This window comes from Salvelinus namaycush, unplaced genomic scaffold (assembly GCF_016432855.1).
Source record: "Salvelinus namaycush isolate Seneca unplaced genomic scaffold, SaNama_1.0 Scaffold1529, whole genome shotgun sequence".
Taxonomy (NCBI): Eukaryota; Metazoa; Chordata; class Actinopteri; order Salmoniformes; family Salmonidae; genus Salvelinus; species Salvelinus namaycush.
The window spans coordinates 25397-46164 of NW_024058263.1; the positions used below are offsets into that span (position 1 = coordinate 25397).

General features: G+C 39.3%; 1 non-coding gene and 4 pseudogenes across 1 annotated transcript; all 5 read left to right on the plus strand.

The window, feature by feature from the left end:
* Positions 1–4188: 4188 nt before the first annotated feature.
* Positions 4189–4338, plus strand: LOC120036949 (annotated as a pseudogene).
* Positions 4339–11459: 7121 nt separating this feature from the next.
* Positions 11460–11613, plus strand: LOC120036954 (annotated as a pseudogene).
* Positions 11614–18610: 6997 nt separating this feature from the next.
* On the plus strand, positions 18611–18764 carry LOC120036953 (annotated as a pseudogene).
* A 676-nt stretch (positions 18765–19440) lies between these two features.
* Positions 19441–19559, plus strand: LOC120036930. The gene has a single exon (XR_005474695.1). It is a non-coding gene; the product is annotated as a 5S ribosomal RNA (ribosomal RNA).
* Positions 19560–20252: 693 nt separating this feature from the next.
* Positions 20253–20406, plus strand: LOC120036942 (annotated as a pseudogene).
* The last annotated feature ends 362 nt before the right edge of the window (positions 20407–20768 follow it).

Consider the following 20768-nt stretch of genomic DNA (forward strand, 5'->3'; position numbering starts at 1 on the left):
AGAGAGGAAAATCCAGAAAAAAGAGAATTTTCTAGAAGGCAGGTGGTTTTAGGGGATTTGAAACAAACGAGGATAGATCTGGTTTTAGTAAAAGAAGGTTTAAGGAATTTTATGAAAGATATTAAGTATGTTTTTACAACTTTTAGTGATCATGCAGGTTTAACATTTTCAGTGGGATTAGATAAGGAAAGAACAGGGGGTGGAATATGGTGTATGAATGCAGGGTATTTGGGAGATGAGGAATATGGGAAACAACTTAAATCTTTGATAGCATGTGAAATGGAGGATAAGCAGAAAGAGAATGATAAGTGTTCATGGTGGGATAAGGTTAAGGAAAAAATAAAAGGTTTTAGTATAGGATATGCAAGGAAAAAGAGAGGTAGGATGAAAAGAGAAGAAAATGAGTTGAGGGCTAAATTGGATAAAGAAATGAGGAAGTGTGACAGTGAACCTAATTATAATATAGGAAAGTTTTTGGAATTAAAAGCACAATTGACTAAATATGAAATAGATAAGTGTAAGGGTGCAATTATAAGAAGTAAGGCAAAGTATGTTTTGGAGGGGGAGAAATGTACTTCATTTTTTCTTGGTTTAGAGAAGAATAAACAGAGGAGAACATATATTAGAGAGATCGAAAATATAAAGGGTGAAGTTGTCAATGATTATGTAGAGGTTTTAGAAACAGTGCAGAATTTTTATAAGGATTTATTTAAGAAAGGGGAGGTGGATGAGGGGTGTGTAAAGGAGATATTGGATAGTGTGGATGTGCAAATTAATGTAGAGGATAAACAAATGTGTGATGGGAAGATAACATTGACTGAAGTTAAAGATGCGATTAAGGGTTTACAAGTAAATAAGAGTCCTGGAGTAGATGGAATAATTGCAGAGTTTTATAAAATATATGCCAGTTTTTTAGCACCTATTTTATTGGAAGTTTATCAATATATGGAGGATAATGATAGTATTTCTGAATCTATGGTGACAGGGCTGATAACGATTTTATATAAAAATAAGGGGAGTAAATTAAAATTGGAGAATTATAGGCCAATTAGTTTATTAAATTCGGATTATAAGATTTTAGCAAAGATACTGGCAAATAGAATGAAGCAAGTTTTAAATGATATTATAGCACCTACACAGAATTATAGTGTGCCTGGTAGAGATATTGCGGATACAATTAATACAATTAGAGATGTGATAAATAAAATGAATCATGATAAGATGGGGGGAATTGTTTTAAGCATAGATTTAAATAAAGCTTTTGATAGGGTGGAACATGATTTTATGTTTAGGGTAATGGATAAATATGGTTTTGGTAATAGAATAATAGGATGGATAAAATTATTATATAAGAAGGCAAAAAGTAGGGTGAAATGTAATGGGATTTTAACCGATTCTTTTATTCTTGAGAGATCTGTGAGACAGGGGTGTCCTTTATCAGCTTTATTATTCGTTTTATCGGTAGAACCTTTAGCAGCATTTCTTAAAAGAGATAATCTTATAAATTGTGTAGAGACTCCGCAAGGAGGTTTTAGTTTGATACATCAATACGCAGATGATACCACTATAACAGTTAGAGATGAGGGTAGTGTAAAAAGGGTGATGGAGTGTTTTAAAGTATATGGACAAGCATCGGGTGCAAAGGTTAACATGGAGAAGTCAGTAGTAATGTATATTGGGAAGATTAATGAGGGGAATTTTCCTTTTAAAGTGGTTAAAGATTATTTTAAGGTATTAGGAGTGTTTTTAGGGGTGAAAGAAATGGAAGCTAGGGATTTGACATGGAGTGGTGTAATAAATAAAGTTAGAAAGGTGGTAAATATGTGGAGGGGGAGGTCTTTGAAATTAAAAGGGAAAGTAATTGTCATAAATTCATTGTTGATGTCAATATTTATTTATGTAATGAATGTTTTGGATATGCCAGAATGGGTTTTATCTGAAATGAATAAAATTGTAGTTGATTTTTTATGGGAAGGGAAGGGGGTGAGAATAGCTTTTAAAACTTTGATTGCAGGTTATGAGGAGGGGGGTTTGAAGTTGGTAGATTTAAGTGTAAGGAAAACAGCAATTAGAGTAAAAATGGTACGGAAATATTTATTTGGTGAATTGGATTATGGGTGGAAAAGGTTTTTTAAAGAGTATTTGCAGGAGGTTGGGAGGATGGGGGACAATGGTTTATTGATGAGTATGAAGAAGGAAATGTTAGGTAATATACCTTTGTTTTACAGAGAAGTGTTTGAGGCTTGGGGGCGGTTTTTACCAAATATTTATTATGAATGTACCAGTTTAGAAAATATTTTAAATCAGCCGATATTTTTAAATCCAAAGATAAAGTGCAATAATATGATGTTGTTTTGTAAATATTTTATGAGGGCTGGGATGAGGCAGATAGGTGACATAGCATATGAGGTAATTACTGGGTTTCTTCCATTTCAGGCTATATATGACAATGTGGTTGAAGTAGATGAAGAAATAAGTAAAACTACTGTGGAGAATATGTACAAGAAAATATTAGGATGTATTCCCGGGGAGTGGGTGATTTTAATAAACAAAGAGGTGGTCAAAAGATCTAGGGCTTTACCAGTTTTATATTATGAAAGTAATGGGGAGAAACATGATTTATCAGGGCTAAAAGTTAAAATGGTTTATAGAAAATGTATTTTAAAAGAGATAAAAAGTCCTGCTGCGGAGAAAGTGTGGTCTAGGGTGTTTCCAAACATGGATGTAAAATCAATATGGAAGAATGTAAATGTAAAATATAATTTTATAGAATGTGAAGACAATGATTTTAAATTGAAACATAATAGGATTTTTACAAATGTGGTTTTGCATCAAATAAATAGGGATATTAAAAGAGAATGCGATATTTGTGGTACGGGGGTGGAAAATTTGATGCACTTTTTTATTGAATGTAGTAGGTTGAAAGACTTTCACGAGTTTTTAAAAGGGCTTTTAGTAAAACATTGGGGAGAAGAGATTTTTACTGGGGTGGAGTGGAGGAGGTTGCTTCTTTTTGGTGTAAATGGGAAAAGTAAAGTTTTAAATTTTAATTTGGTGAATTTTATACTAAGTCATGCTAGATATGCGATAAGATTAAGAAGGAATTTAGGTCATTATGAAGGGAAAATTGTGAGTGTGGAAGGTTTTTTTAGGAGCATATTAGAGAGAGATATAGAGATAATATATAGATACGGTGGAGGAAATTTTGAAAAATTGTTTGTGTGGGGGAGTACTTTTATTGAAATTCTGTCAAATGGGAAACTTGTATTTCATTATTAAGTGGATTTAGTGGATGATTGTGTTTTTTAATAGGTTTTATTTTATTTATTTTTGATTTTTTGATTTTGTAAAAGGATGAATTGTTCATCCTTTTTTAGAAAAAAAAAAAAAAAAAAAAAATATGCCCGATCTCGTCTGATCTCGGAAGCTCAGCAGGGTCGGGCCTGGTTAGTACTTGGATGGGAGACCGCCTGGGAATACCAGGTGCTGTAAGCCTTTTGTCCACTAGGGGGTGTGGCATTATTTCATCAGCAACACTGCCTTGTAGTAAGCATTTGATGCTGAATTGACTAAATGCAGCTTCTATGGGCTAGTCTCCCCTGCCCTTTTAATACGATCAAAGTTCCTTGTGTTGTCAGGGAGCAACTGCCTTTTATGCATAAGACAAATAAGAATATTGTTACTGAATGCAGCTTGTGTGTGCTCTGTGCTCCCTCGCCCTGTTCAAATGATCAAAGGAAATAATGCTGGTGAGGAGTGGAACTGGACTGGTGTCTGATGGCCCTGTGTTTTCCATGTTGGAATTACAACCCTTCTTTTATGGAGTAAATCAAAAGCACAAGAGAATCTGAGATGTTATCGATAATAAATCAATTGGTTTCATGCATTTGTCTGTGTGTGTGTGTGTGTGTCTGAATGTGATTGTATTTCGTCATATCGCAAACATTTGTGATATCAGATAGGTTAAGATATTAAAAAGTAATTGGTGATTTTTTCGACAGTGTTGCATGATGGGAATCTAGTGGTTCACTGATATAATCTAGTAAACAAAATAAACTACTTTTTCACCACTCTGTGTGCAAGTGCATTCCTAAACGGCATTTAACGCAGGTCGATGTGATATGATATTATCACAACAAAAAGTGGTTCCCGTTAGCGGAAAATGTTGGCACTGGAGAGACTTGCCCTCCACTAAGCAGAAGAGATACTGTGATCAAGAAGGTGGTTGACCCAGTGTGGGGCTCAGCCATTCCACTCTGGCTGGGCTGACCCCTTTTGAATTTTCCAAATGTGGGAATCTCGAATGCAAAATTTATGGTAGTGGTCGTTTGCAAAATTTATGGTAGTGGTCGTTTGCGCTTTACCCTGATATCTTTGTTAATGATAAACCGTTGCTTGGCGGCAGGCTTAAGGATGACTTGAGTCAACCGACTGTGCTTATGGAGATCTTTGAAGTCAGTTGTGAAAGAGACTTTGTGGACCAATCGAAAGGTGGAAACATTTGTTTGTAGCAAAACATTGTTGGCATTTTGTCTAAACATTATGTTGCGAAATGCAGCATTGTATTTATGCCACGCTGGTACTTCAATCAAGAGATAGTTGAGAAGCCACTCTAACCCCCCCGGTCATGATGTGTCATACGCGCCCCATGCGCTTCCAATATGAAATTGTCCATACATGCGTTCCTCCTTAGCACAGAACAATGCAATAGGTTTTCAACATCCAGAGCTTTTGTGTATTTATTGTGGCTAGTAGGATAGCTGCATGGGAAACTGTTGCTGATGATGTATTTGTCAGAAGTCATTGTATTTGTCCGTTTTTTCCCACAAGGCTGAAATATGTGCCCTCGCTTAGAAATGTTTGCAAGGTTTGTTTGTATTTCATCCAACTATCTGTGCTAAAAAGTGATGGCTACAGTATATGTAATTTCTTCCACTTTTTGAGTGAGCCAAAGTTCAAGCTGCTTATCTAATTGGTGAGAATGCAATGTCTGTTTATCAGACTCACTTTGACTTTATATGGTGTACCAAGAGATGTACCTTCGCTTACGGCCATACCAGCCTGAATATGCACCTGTTGTTGGGTAATTGACACAGGTGTGAGTGATTGCGCTGAGTCTGAGTGTTTGCTCCAGAGAGTTTGTGTTTGAGTTTTTGGGCTTTTTGAAGTACAATCTCCTTTTTGTGAATTGATTAAGTTTGAGTTATAGTTTGGGGTTGTTCCCCGACAGCATATTGCTGTTTGGGGGACTTTCCTCCTGTCGTTTTTGAAGATGGATACAATGGCTTGGACCCACGCTGGTAAAAAGATGACGAACAAAGGAAACATGGAAAATGGCGCTACAACAAGACAGAAGCAAAAGTATGAAAAGAATTTAACAGTGGCTGTGGAAATTATGGGAGAGGAGAAAATTACAATGATGGAGCTATTGAGAGGGATTAAAGAAGTTTGTGGACTGGTCTGCGGATGTCGGGTCAAAGATGAAAAACGATATGAAGTGACGCTATCAAGTGCGAGAGGGAAGGAAAAACTGATGGATGGATTTAAAATCCGGAGCTGTCGAATAATGGTAAAGGATCTTTCGCTGGATGAGATGGTTGTATCCTTCTTAAACCTCCCAGTATATATTACAGACGAGGACATCACAGAACGGCTAAGAGCATGGGGTGTGTCTGCTGTATCACCGGTGAAAAGGCGCTACTGGCCAGGGACGGAAGTTGCCGATGGGACGCGCTTCTGCAAAGTAAAGTTCACAGACACTGTGCGCTCGCTGCCATATTCGGCCAAATTTGAAACGATGGAAGGGGCTGAGTATTTTAGAGTAATACACGATCGTCAGGTGAAGGTCTGTAGGCTGTGTATCCAGCCAGGGCACGTGCTACGTGAGTGCCCTGATTTCGCATGTCATAAGTGTGGTGAGCAGGGGCATTACGCACGAGAGTGCAATGGGAGAAGAGAGCGCGGTTGTGTTGGATGCGGGAGGAGTGTTGCGCAGTGCTCATGTTCCCATGGTGAAGATGCTCATGACTTGGCATCACAGGTCTTCAGCGGAAATAGTGTCATGGAGGAGAGCGAGATGGAAGGAACGGGGGATGAGATCGGCATGAGCGAGCAGTCCCAGGGAGAGAGGGAGGGCGAAGAAGACCAGAGGCAGTCGGAGGATGAAGCAGAGACGGGGCCTTGTCCTGTAGGAAAGGAGGCATTAAAGGATGGAGGGATAAGTTCAAGCCTGGATGATGTGGAGTTGGAGGGCGTTCCTCGTGGAGAGGGGGGGGTAGAGTGGTTTGAAAAAGAAGCACATGGAGAGGCATTGGCTTCGGGTTCTGCAGGTGAAGTGGAGATCCCGACTGGGTCTGAAGTCCAGGGAGGCTACTCTAGGGAGGTGGATCCTGCAAGGGATGACTCTTATAAACGAAAAGGGTCGGAAGAAGAGCTGACGGAGGAAGAGAAGGAGCACATACAATCTCTGCGGAGGGAGAGTAAAAGGAACATGATTACCAGGAAAAAAAAAAGGTAAAAGATCAATCAGGAAGGACTGGATTCATCCCCTCCTCTTTATATTCATAATGGTGAGAGTTGTATCTATCAACACTAATGGACTTCGTAGCAAAGAAAAGCTAGAGCTAGTGTTGGAAGCCTTTTCTGCGGACATACTATGTCTTCAGGAGACTCATTGGACTGAGCCGTATATGGACAATGTAAGGCAGAGATGGAATGGACAAATATACGTAAGTAATGGTACTGTGCGGGCATGTGGGGTAGCTATTTTGGTAAAACACAATGTTGTGTCTAATATAAATTTGTTATGTGCTGACACTGTGGGTCGAATGGTGGGAGTGGGTTTCACTTATCAAGATGTAGAGTACTCGTTATACAATGTGTATGCTCCTAATAAAGAAATTGAGAGGAGGGTTATGTTTATGTCAATGGGGGGATTATGTGGGAAGAACTGTCTGCTTGTGGGAGATTTTAATGTATGGATGGATAGGCTAGATGCCTCAAGTAGCGCACATTTTGGCTCTGACTCATCTAGGGGAGCGCTAGTAAGGCTAATGCGGGATGAGGATTGGGTGGATATATGGAGGGAGAGGAATCCAGATAAGCGGGTGTTCTCTCGAAGACAAGTGGTGAGGGGTGAGCTCAAGCAGTCACGTATAGATTTGTGTCTCGCTCATAGAGAGGTTGCGCACTTGGTTGCGGGGGTAGAGTATTCTCAGACATTTTTTAGTGACCATGATGCTCTGCTTTTCCGGCTGGGTGCATCAGGGGAGGGGAGGGGGGGGGGTTTGTGGTGTCTTAATGCCAGTCTGCTGAAGGATGAGGGGTTTAAGGCAGCAGTGAAAGAGTGTGTGAAAGACGCCGTGTCAGATCCTCTATTTGAGTCTGATGTGAGTGTGTGGTGGGAAGGATTAAAAGGGGAGTTCAAGAGGCTGGCAATATCTAGTGCAAGACAGGCAAATGTGTTAAGGAGGAGGGAGGAGAGGATTCTTAAATCCCGCCTGTTATTGGAATTAGAAAAGGTAGAAAACTGTCCAGGCTATGATGTTACAGAGTACCTGAGGGTGAGGGAGGAGTTGAGGGTAGTAGAGAGGCACAGGTGTATGGGGGCAGTGGTGAGGAGTAGAGCACAGTATGTGGTGGATGGGGAGAAGAATACTGCTTTTTTCCTGGGGTTAGAAAGGAGGATGCAGGAAAGGAGTTTTCTAACAGAGCTGTTAAATGAGAGAGGGGAGAGGGTGACAGATCTGGAAGGAATTTTAAATACAGTGCATTCCTTTTATAAGGGCTTATTTACGTCGGGCGGGGTAGATGAAGTGAGTATGAGAAGAGTGCTAGAAGCAGTGGAGGCTAGGGTGTCGACTGAGGATGCAGAGATGTGTGATGCTGATTTTACATTGGCAGAGATTAAAGCTGCTATCTTGGGCCTGAACTTAAATAAGAGCCCGGGTTCAGATGGTCTGACTGCAGAATTTTACCGAGAGTTTAGGGACATACTGGCCCCACTGATGCTGCGTGTGTATGTGTGTATGGAGGAGAAGAGGGTAGTCCCTGAATCTTTAGCTATGGGTGTGTTGACTATGTTATATAAAGGGAAGGGGAGCAGACTGAAATTAGAGAACTACAGACCAATAACCCTTTTGAACTCAGACAATAAGGTGCTAGCTAAGATAATGGCAAATAGGTTGAATAAGTTGATGGGAAGCATCATAGCACCTACTCAGGCCTATGGAGTTCCAGGGCGGGATGTAGTGGACACCCTCTGCACTATCCGAGATGTAGTGAAGCAGATGCAGGAAGTGGGAGGGGCGGTGCTCTGTCTAGATCTGAATAAAGCTTTTGATCGGGTGGAGCATCGGTTCCTATTAGAGGCTTTGGCAAGATTTGGGTTCGGGCCTCGTCTTAAAGAATGGGTGAAGCTTTTGTATGGGTCAGCTTGCAGTGTCGTTAAATGTAATGGTGTGCTAACTGATTCCTTTCCCCTGGGCAGGTCTGTTAGGCAGGGTTGTCCATTGTCTGCATTGCTATACAGCATCTCAGTAGAGCCTTTAGCGGCGTTTGTAAAGCGTGATGGAGGAGTGCATGGAGTGGACCTCCCGGGGGGAGGCGTCAGTGTAATGCATCATTATGCTGATGATACCACATGTACTGTGCGGGATGGAGAGAGTGTGAATTGTCTGATGAAGTGTTTTGATGTGTATGGGAGAGCTTCTGGGGCTAAGGTGAATGTAGAAAAGTCACAAATGTTATGTGCTGATGATAATGTTATAAGTACATGTAACATTCCTTTTAAGACTGTTAAGGGGCATGTGAGAATTTTAGGTGTGAATATTGGGGTAGATGAGCGGGAGGCGAGGGACTTAACTTGGACAGGGGTGATTAATAAAATAAAGACGACTTTAAATTGTTGGAAACAAAGGAAATTAAAATTGAGGGGGAAAGTGGTGGTGGTGAATGCATTGTTGATGTCCAAATGTGTGTATACCTTAGGGGTTATGGACATGCCGGAATGGGTTCTGAAGGGAATTAATAATTTAGTGTCTGATTTCCTGTGGGGTGGGAAGGGGGTGAAGATTGCTCGCGATGTGATGATAGCAAATTATGATAGGGGTGGGTTGAGATTAATAGATCTGGAAGTGAAGTTAAAAGCCATGAGGGTTAAGAGAGTGCAACGGTTTTTGTATGGGGAGGAGGGTCAGGGGTGGAAGGAGTTTTTCAGACATTGGTTGCATAGGAGTGGAGGTTGTGGGGATTACGGGTTGTTAATGTGTTTTAAGCCTAGCATGTATGCAGAGGTGCCTGAGTTTTACCAGGAGGTGTTCAGGGCCTGGGCAGAGTTCTTACCGCAGGTAAGTTATGAGTGTGACTCTATAGGGGTGATTTTGAATATACCAGTTTTTCTGAACCCAATGCTGAAATCAGAGGGAAAGATGATGGAGAGTAAGGTAATAATGAAGGCAGGCATGATAAGAGTGAGGGACTTTAGGTATGAGGTGGTGCCGGGGTTCCTGCCTGATCAGGCGATCGTAGATACTGTCTGGGGTATAGATGAAGATGTCAGAAAAGGGACGGTGTTGCGAATGTATGAGAGGATAAAGGAGTGTGTTCCAGGGGAGTGGGTGAGGCTGCTGGACAATCATTCGAGTAATGCAGTCTTAGAGACCTTGCCTGAGATGAAGGTGAAATGTGGAGAAACCATGCAAGCCTTATCCTCTACTCAGGTGAGGGCCTTATACTGGGCGATTATTACCAGGAAGGTCAGAGCGCCGGCATCGGAGAAAGTGTGGAGGCAAGTTTTTCCAGGGATGGAAGTTGAGACGTTGTGGGAAAACATGGTAGTGAGGCTCAACAGTCTAGAATGTACCCATTTTGACTTTATGTTGAGGCACAACCGTGTTTTTACTAAGGTGGTGTTACATCAGGTAGACAGGTCAGTGTCTCGTGTGTGTGATGTATGTAGAGATGAGGATGAAAATCTGATGCACATGATGTTTGAATGTGTTGATGTGGCGGGGTTTTATGTGAGGTTGAGGGAAATGTTAGAAAGGTACTGGGGAGAAGAGATAATAGGTGGGGTTGATTGGAGGTGGTTGGTATTGTTTGGAGTGGGTCAGCATGTGAGGGGGGTGAATATTGTATTGTTGAATTTTATGCTATCACATGCAAGGTATGCGGTATATTCTAGGAGGAACTTGGCAAGGTTTGAGGGAAAGAGGGTGACAGTGTGGAAGGTATTTGAAGGATTGATAAGGAAGGATGTAGATTTGATGTATAGGTCTAAGCAGGAGGATTTTGAGAGGGTGTTTATGAAGGATTGTGGATTTATTACTGTGGGGGAGGATGGTGGTTTGGTGTATGGGTTTTGATGTGTAAAGTGTTGGAGATATTATTTTTTATTTATTTTTATTTTTATTTATTTATTTATTTTATTTTTTTTTTTTTATTTTTTTTTTTTTGTGGAATTTGTCTTAATAAAGTCTTGTATGCATTGGTTGTATAATTCTGGTATTTTAATTTCTTTGGGTTCTTTGATTTGATAGGGGGTGAATTGTTTGCCTGCCTATGTTTAGAAATGTATTGATTGAAATGGTTTTTGCATATTGAATTTGTAAATATTGTAAAACAAGAATTTTTTATAATAAAAAAATAAATAAAAAAAAAAAAAAAAAATACGCCCGATCTCGTCTGATCTCGGAAGCTAAGCAGGGTCGGGCCTGGTTAGTACTTGGATGGGAGACCGCCTGGGAATACCAGGTGCTGTAAGCCTTTTGTCCACTAGGGGGTGTGGCATTATTTCATCAGCAACACTGCCTTGTAGTAAGCATTTGATGCTGAATTGACTAAATGCAGCTTCTATGGGCTAGTCTCCCCTGCCCTTTTAATACGATCAAAGTTCCTTGTGTTGTCAGGGAGCAACTGCCTTTTATTTATAAGACAAATAAGAATATTGTTACTGAATGCAGCTTGTGTGTGCTTTGTGCTCCCTCGCCCTGTTCAAATGATCAAAGGAAATAATGCTGGTGAGGAGTGGAACTGGACTGGTGTCTGATGGCCCTGTGTTTTCCATGTTGGAATTACAACCCTTCTTTTATGGAGTAAATCAAAAGCACAAGAGAATGTGAGATGTTATCGATAATAAATCAATTGGTTTCATGCATTTGTCTGTGTGTGTGTGTGTGTGTATCTGAATGTGATTGTATTTCGTCATATCGCAAACATTTGTGATATCAGATAGGTTAAGATATTAAAAAGTAATTGGTGATTTTTTCGACAGTGTTGCATGATGGGAATCTAGTGGTTCACTGATATAATCTAGTAAACAAAATAAACTACTTTTTCACCACTCTGTGTGCAAGTGCATTCCTAAACGGCATTTAACGCAGGTCGATGTGATACGATATTATCAGAACACAAAGTGGTTCCCGTTAGCAGAAAATGTTGGCACTGGAGAGACTTGCCCTCCACTAAGCAGAAGAGATACGGTGATCAAGAAGGTGGTTGACCCAGTGTGGGGCTCAGCCATTCCACTCTGGCTGGGCTGACCCCTTTTGAATTTTCCAAATATGGGAGTCTCGAATGCAAAATTTATGGTAGTGGTCGTTTGTGCTTTACCCTGATATCTTTGTTAATGATAAACCGTTGCTTGGCGGCAGGCTTAAGGATGACTTGAGTCAACCGACTGTGCTTATGGAGATCTTTGAAGTCAGTTATGAAAGAGACTTTGTGGACCAATCGAAAGGTGGAAACATTTGTTTGTAGCAAAACATTGTTGGCATTTTGTCTAAACATTATGTTGCGAAATGCAGCATTGTATTTATGCCACGCTGGTACTTCAATCAAGAGATAGTTGAGAAGCCACTCTAACCCCCCCCGGTCATTATGTGTCATGCGCTTCCAATATGAAATTGTCCATACATGCGTTCCTCCTTAGCACAGAACAATGCAATAGGTTTTCAACATCCAGAGCTTTTGTGTATTTATTGTGGCTAGTAGGATAGCTGCATGGGAAACTGTTGCTGATGATGTATTTGTCAGAAGTCATTGTATTTGTCTGTTTTTTCCCACAAGGCTGAAATATGTGCCCTCGCTTTGAAATGTTAGCAAGGTTTGTTTGTATTTCATCCAACTATCTGTGCTAAAAAGTGATGGCTACAGTATATGTAATTTCTTCCACTTTTTGAGTGAGCCAAAGTTCAAGCTGCTTATCTAATTGGTGAGAATGCAATGTCTGTTTATCAGACTCACTTTGACTTTATATGGTGTACCAAGAGATGTACCTTCGCTTACGGCCATACCAGCCTGAATGCGCATTTCCTGATTGGAGAAGTGACGACAGGTGCGAGTGTCTGAGCTGTGAGTGAGTGTTTGCTGGAGAGTGTTTGCTCGAGAGCTATTTTTGTTAATTAATTGGTTTTTGCAATATAATTTATTATTTTCTTCAGTTGAATAGTTTTAAGATTGGTTAGTCTTCCCCCTTGCAGTTTTTCTGCTTGGGGGAGAGTTTTTTGGATTCATTTTTTTTACTATGACGGACAACATGGAAAAGACAAACGGAATGGACAAAGACAACGAAAAGGCGCAACGGAAGAAAAATGAAGATAAAGAAGAAATGAAATATGGCAAGGAATACACGTTGGCAATTGAGTTGGAAGGAGAAGACAAAGTGACGACAATGGAACTACTAAGAGCAATTAAGGAGGTGTGTGGAGAGGTGGTGGGATGCCGAATGAAAGGGGAGAAGAAGTACGAAATTACGATGAGAAATGAAAAAGGAAAAGAACGTCTAATGGATGGATTAAGAATAAAGGATACAAAGATTCTGGCGAGAGATATTAATGTGAAGGAAGTGGTGGTGTCGTTCATGAATCTCCCAGTATATGTAGAAGACGGTGTGATACTGGGCAAGCTGAGTAGCTGGGGAGTGGCGGCTGTCTCGGAGATAAGGAGGAGAGTTTGGCCAGGAACAGAGGTGGTTGACGGGACACGTTTCTGCAAGGTCAAGTTCACAGAAAAAGTGACATCATTACCTTATTCTACAAGAATTGAGACGTTGGAGGGAGCAGAATATTTCAGAGTCATCCATGACAAACAGGTCAGAGTGTGTCGTATGTGTATTCAACCCGGGCACATAGTTAAAGACTGCCCGGAATTTAAGTGTTTTAAGTGTGGCAATCAAGGACACTATGCGAGGGAATGTGATGGAGAGAAGGAAAGGAATTTTTGTGGTGGATGCAGAAAGAGAGTGGCGGAGTGCAACTGTGGAGAGGTTAGGGCTGGAGAGGGGAGTCAAACACTATTCGAGGAAGCAGTTGTATTGTCGAAAGAAGGAGAAGAAGATGGAGGAGAGGACGTGGTGGAGGGTGGAGAGACGGAGGAAGGAAGAAGGAAGAAGGACCAGAAGATAAATGAAATTGGGAGCAGTATGGACTCAGAAGTAAGAAGAGGGAGTTTTCAGGAGGAGGGGGGGAGTGGAATGGGGGGAAGCACGGGGGACTCACAGGTTTTGGGGGAAGGCACAGCACTAACAAGTAGCTCGGGGGGTGAAGAAATGGAGGGGGTTATGGAGTTGATGACAATACCAGAGACGGTGATGAGCACGGGGAGCACAACGACTATACAAGAAGCGGAGATGAATACGGGGAGCACAACGGATGTGGATGTCAAGAGGGTGAGTTGGCTGGAAAACATGGAATTGGAAGAGATATCGGATACGGAGGATGGAGAAAAGATTGAAAGAACGAGGGAAGGATACAGGAAGAGGAAAGCGGCGGGAAGAGGGGGAGAGAAAGGGTGGAAGAGGAAAGAAACTGGATAACAGGTAGAGGAAAATGAAATTATATTTTATCATTTTATTATTTATTAGAATGGTAAATATAATGTCAATAAATGCAAATGGATTGAGGACAATGGGAAAATTTAATAGAATAATAAAAATGAAGAAGTCAGATATTTTATGTATTCAAGAGACGCACTGGGATAATGTATGTGTTTTAGAAGTTAAAAAAATATGGAGGGATTTTATTTATGTAAACAACGGCAGAGGGAATTCAAGTGGGGTTGCTATTTTATTGAGGAGGGATGTGGTGGATAATGTGAAACAGATATATAATGATAATAATGGGAGGATTTTAATTGTAGATTTTGAATATATGAGTATGGTTTTTAGAATTATAAATATTTATGCGCCTAATACTGAAATAGAGCGCAAAGATTTATTTTTAGAAATAGGGAAATGGTGTGAGGGAAACTGTATTGTAGTTGGGGATTTTAATGTTAAAATGGATAGACTGGATATGACAAGAGGAGCTATTTTTAGAAGTGATGTATCTAGGGGGGTTTTAAAGAAGATGATGTTAGAAAAAGGAATAATTGATATATGGAGAGAGGAAAATCCAGAAAAAAGAGAATTTTCTAGAAGGCAGGTGGTTTTAGGGGATTTGAAACAAACGAGGATAGATCTGGTTTTAGTAAAAGAAGGTGTAAGGAATTTTATGAAAGATATTAAGTATGTTTTTACAACTTTTAGTGATCATGCAGGTTTAACATTTTCAGTGGGATTAGATAAGGAAAGAACAGGGGGTGGAATATGGTGTATGAATGCAGGGTATTTGGGAGATGAGGAATATGGGAAACAACTTAAATCTTTGATAGCATGTGAAATGGAGGATAAGCAGAAAGAGAATGATAAGTGTTCATGGTGGGATAAGGTTAAGGAAAAAATAAAAGTTTTTAGTATAGGATATGCAAGGAAAAAGAGAGGTAGGATGAAAAGAGAAGAAAATGAGTTGAGGGCTAAATTGGATAAAGAAATGAGGAAGTGTGACAGTGAACCTAATTATAATATAGGAAAGTTTTTGGAATTAAAAGCACAATTGACTAAATATGAAATAGATAAGTGTAAGGGTGCAATTATAAGAAGTAAGGCAAAGTATGTTTTGGAGGGGGAGAAATGTACTTCATTTTTTCTTGGTTTAGAGAAGAATAAACAGAGGAGAACATATATTAGAGAGATCGAAAATATAAAGGGTGAAGTTGTCAATGATTATGTAGAGGTTTTAGAAACAGTGCAGAATTTTTATAAGGATTTATTTAAGAAAGGGGAGGTGGATGAGGGGTGTGTAAAGGAGATATTGGATAGTGTGGATGTGCAAATTAATGTAGAGGATAAACAAATGTGTGATGGGAAGATAACATTGACTGAAGTTAAAGATGCGATTAAGGGTTTACAAGTAAATAAGAGTCCTGGAGTAGATGGAATAATTGCAGAGTTTTATCAAATATATGCCAGTTTTTTAGCACCTATTTTATTGGAAGTTTATCAATATATGGAGGATAATGATAGTATTTCTGAATCTATGGTGACAGGGCTGATAACGATTTTATATAAAAATAAGGGGAGTAAATTAAAATTGGAGAATTATAGGCCAATTAGTTTATTAAATTCGGATTATAAGATTTTAGCAAAGATACTGGCAAATAGAATGAAGCAAGTTTTAAATGATATTATAGCACCTACACAGAATTATAGTGTGCCTGGTAGAGATATTGCGGATACAATTAATACAATTAGAGATGTGATAAATAAAATGAATCATGATAAGATGGGGGGAATTGTTTTAAGCATAGATTTAAATAAAGCTTTTGATAGGGTGGAACATGATTTTATGTTTAGGGTAATGGATAAATATGGTTTTGGTAATAGAATAATAGGATGGATAAAATTATTATATAAGAAGGCAAAAAGTAGGGTGAAATGTAATGGGGTTTTAACCGATTCTTTTATTCTTGAGAGATCTGTGAGACAGGGGTGTCCTTTATCAGCTTTATTATTCGTTTTATCGGTAGAACCTTTAGCAGCATTTCTTAAAAGAGATAATCTTATAAATTGTGTAGAGACTCCGCAAGGAGGTTTTAGTTTGATACATCAATACGCAGATGATACCACTATAACAGTTAGAGATGAGGGTAGTGTAAAAAGGGTGATGGAGTGTTTTAAAGTATATGGACAAGCATCGGGTGCAAAGGTTAACATGGAGAAGTCAGTAGTAATGTATATTGGGAAGATTAATGAGGGGAATTTTCCTTTTAAAGTGGTTAAAGATTATTTTAAGGTATTAGGAGTGTTTTTAGGGGTGAAAGAAATGGAAGCTAGGGATTTGACATGGAGTGGTGTAATAAATAAAGTTAGAAAGGTGGTAAATATGTGGAGGGGGAGGTCTTTGAAATTAAAAGGGAAAGTAATTGTCATAAATTCATTGTTGATGTCAATATTTATTTATGTAATGAATGTTTTGGATATGCCAGAATGGGTTTTATCTGAAATGAATAAAATTGTAGTTGATTTTTTATGGGAAGGGAAGGGGGTGAGAATAGCTTTTAAAACTTTGATTGCAGGTTATGAGGAGGGGGGTTTGAAGTTGGTAGATTTAAGAGTAAGGAAAACAGCAATTAGAGTAAAAATGGTACGGAAATATTTATTTGGTGAATTGGATTATGGGTGGAAAAGGTTTTTTAAAGAGTATTTGCAGGAGGTTGGGAGGATGGGGGACAATGGTTTATTGATGAGTATGAAGAAGGAAATGTTAGGTAATATACCTTTGTTTTACAGAGAAGTGTTTGAGGCTTGGGGGCGGTTTTTACCAAATATTTATTATGAATGTACCAGTTTAGAAAATATTTTAAATCAGCCGATATTTTTAAATCCAAAGATAAAGTGCAATAATATGATGTTGTTTTGTAAATATTTTATGAGGGCTGGGATGAGGCAGATAGGTGACATAGCATATGAGGTAATTCCTGGGTTTCTTCCATTTCAGGCTATATATGACAATGTGGTTGAAGTAGATGAAGAAATAAGTAAAACTACTGTGGAGAATATGTACAAGAAAATATTAGGATGTATTCCCGGGGAGTGGGTGATTTTAATAAACAAAGAGGTGGTCAAAAGATCTAGGGCTTTACCAGTTTTATATTATGAAAGTAATGGGGAGAAACATGATTTATCAGGGCTAAAAGTTAAAATGGTTTATAGAAAATGTATTTTAAAAGAGATAAAAAGTCCTGCTGCGGAGAAAGTGTGGTCTAGGGTGTTTCCAAACATGGATGTAAAATCAATATGGAAGAATGTAAATGTAAAATATAATTTTATAGAATGTGAAGACAATGATTTTAAATTGAAACATAATAGGATTTTTACAAATGTGGTTTTGCATCAAATAAATAGGGATATTAAAAGAGAATGCGATATTTGTGGTACGGGGGTGGAAAATTTGATGCACTTTTTTATTGAATGTAGTAGGTTGAAAGACTTTCACGAGTTTTTAAAAGGGCTTTTAGTAAAACATTGGGGAGAAGAGATTTTTACTGGGGTGGAGTGGAGGAGGTTGTTTCTTTTTGGTGTAAATGGGAAAAGTAAAGTTTTAAATTTTAATTTGGTGAATTTTATACTAAGTCATGCTAGATATGCGATAAGATTAAGAAGAAATTTAGGTCATTATGAAGGGAAAATTGTGAGTGTGGAAGGTTTTTTTAGGAGCATATTAGAGAGAGATATAGAGATAATATATAGATACGGTGGAGGAAATTTTGAAAAATTGTTTGTGTGGGGGAGTACTTTTATTGAAATTCTGTCAAATGGGAAACTTGTATTTCATTATTAAGTGGATTTAGTGGATGATTGTGTTTTTTAATAGGTTTTATTTTATTTATTTTTGATTTTTTGATTTTGTAAAAGGATGAATTGTTCATCCTTTTTTATTATTGATTGAATGTTGTAAATATTATGTGTTTTTTCATAATAAAAGATAAAAAAAAAAAAAAAAAATATGCCCGATCTCGTCTGATCTCGGAAGCTAAGCAGCGTTGGCCCTGGTTAGTACTTGGATGGGAGACCGCCTGGGAATACCAGGTGCTATAAGCCTTTTGTCCACTAGGGGGTGTGGCATTATTTCATCAGCAACACTGCCTTGTAGTAAGCATTTGATGCTGAATTGACTAAATGCAGCTTCTATGGGCTAGTCTCCCCTGCCCTTTTAATACGATCAAAGTTCCTTGTGTTGTCAGGGAGCAACTGCCTTTTATTTATAAGACAAATAAGAATATTGTTACTGAATGCAGCTTGTGTGTGCTCTGTGCTCCCTCGCCCTGTTCAAATGATCAAAGGAAATAATGCTGGTGAGGAGTGGAACTGGACTGGTGTCTGATGGCCCTGTGTTTTCCATGTTGGAATTACAACCCTTCTTTTATGGAGTAAATCAAAAGCACAAGAGAATCTGAGATGTTATCGATAATAAATCAATTGGTTTCATGCATTTGTCTCTGTGTGTGTGTGTGTGTCTGAATGTGATTGTATTTCGTCATATCGCAAACATTTGTGATATCAGATAGGTTAAGATATTAAAAAGTAATTGGTGATTTTTTCGACAGTGTTGCATGATGGGAATCTAGTGGTTCACTGATATAATCTAGTAAACAAAATAAACTACTTTTTCACCACTCTGTGTGCAAGTGCATTCCTAAACGGCATTTAACGCAGGTCGATGTGATATGATATTATCACAACAAAAAGTGGTTCCCGTTAGCGGAAAATGTTGGCACTGGAGAGACTTGCCCTCCACTAAGCAGAAGAGATACTGTGATCAAGAAGGTGGTTGACCCAGTGTGGAGCTCAGCCATTCCACTCTGGCTGGGCTGACCCCTTTTGAATTTTCCAAATATGGGAATCTCGAATGCAAAATTTATGGTAGTGGTCGTTTGTGCTTTACCCTGATATCTTTGTTAATGATAAACCGTTGCTTGGCGGCAGGCTTAAGGATGACTTGAGTCAACCGACTGTGCTTATGGAGATCTTTGAAGTCAGTTGTGAAAGAGACTTTGTGGACCAATCGAAAGGTGGAAACATTTGTTTGTAGCAAAACATTGTTGGCATTTTGTCGAAACATTATGTTGCGAAATGCAGCATTGTATTTATGCCACGCTGGTACTTCAATCAAGAGATAGTTGAGAAGCCACTCTAACCCCCCCGGTCATGATGTGTCATACGCGCCCCATGCGCTTCCAATATGAAATTGTCCATACATGCGTTCCTCCTTAGCACAGAACAATGCAATAGGTTTTCAACATCCAGAGCTTTTGTGTATTTATTGTGGCTAGTAGGATAGCTGCATGGGAAACTGTTGCTGATGATGTATTTGTCAGAAGTCATTGTATTTGTCCGTTTTTTCCCACAAGGCTGAAATATGTGCCCTCGCTTTGAAATGTTAGCAAGGTTTGTTTGTATTTCATCCAACTATCTGTGCTAAAAAGTGATGGCTACAGTATATGTAATTTCTTCCACTTTTTGAGTGAGCCAAAGTTCAAGCTGCTTATCTAATTGGTGAGAATGCAATGTCTGTTTATCAGACTCACTTTGACTTTATATGGTGTACCAAGAGATGTACCTTCGCTTACGGCCATACCAGCCTGAATATGCCCGATCTCGTCTGATCTCGGAAGCTAAGCAGGGTCGGGCCTGGTTAGTACTTGGATGGGAGACCGCCTGGGAATACCAGGTGCTGTAAGCCTTTTGTCCACTAGGGGGTGTGGCATTATTTCATCAGCAACACTGCCTTGTAGTAAGCATTTGATGCTGAATTGACTAAATGCAGCTTCTATGGGCTAGTCTCCCCTGCCCTTTTAATACGATCAAAGTTCCTTGTGTTGTCAGGGAGCAACTGCCTTTTATTTATAAGACAAATAAGAATATTGTTACTGAATGCAGCTTGTGTGTGCTCTGTGCTCCCTCGCCCTGTTCAAATGATCAAAGGAAATAATGCTGGTGAGGAGTGGAACTGGACTGGTGTCTGATGGCCCTGTGTTTTCCATGTTGGAATTACAACCCTTCTTTTATGGAGTAAATCAAAAGCACAAGAGAATCTGAGATGTTATCGATAATAAATCAATTGGTTTCATGCATTTGTCTGTGTGTGTGTGTGTGTGTCTGAATGTGATTGTATTTCGTCATATCGCAAACATTTGTGATATCAGATAGGTTAAGATATTAAAAAGTAATTGGTGATTTTTTCGACAGTGTTGCATGATGGGAATCTAGTGGTTCACTGATATAATCTAGTAAACAAAATAAACTACTTTTTCACCACTCTGTGTGCAAGTGCATTCCTAAACGGCATTTAACGCAGGTCGATGTGATATGATATTATCACAACAAAAAGTGGTTCCCGTTAGCGGAAAATGTTGGCACTGGAGAGACTTGCCCTCCACTAAGCAGAAGAGATACTGTGATCAAGAAGGTGGTTGACCCAGTGTGGGGCTCAGCCATTCCACTCTGGCTGGGCTGACCCCTTTTGAATTTTCCAAATGTGGGAATCTCAATTGCAAAATTTATGGTAGTGGTCGTTTGTGCTTTACCCTGATATCTTTGTTAATGATAAACCGTTGCTTGGCGGCAGGCTTAAGGATGACTTGAGTCAACCGACTGTGCTTATGGAGATCTTTGAAGTCAGTTGTGAAAGAGACTTTGTGGACCAATCGAAAGGTGGAAACATTTGTTTGTAGCAAAACATTGTTGGCATTTTGTCGAAACATTATGTTGCGAAATGCAGCATTGTATTTATGCCACGCTGGTACTTCAATCAAGAGATAGTTGAGAAGCCACTCTAACCCCCCCCGGTCATGATGTGTCATACGCGCCCCATGCGCTTCCAATATGAAATTGTCCATACATGCGTTCCTCCTTAGCACAGAACAATGCAATAGGTTTTCAACATCCAGAG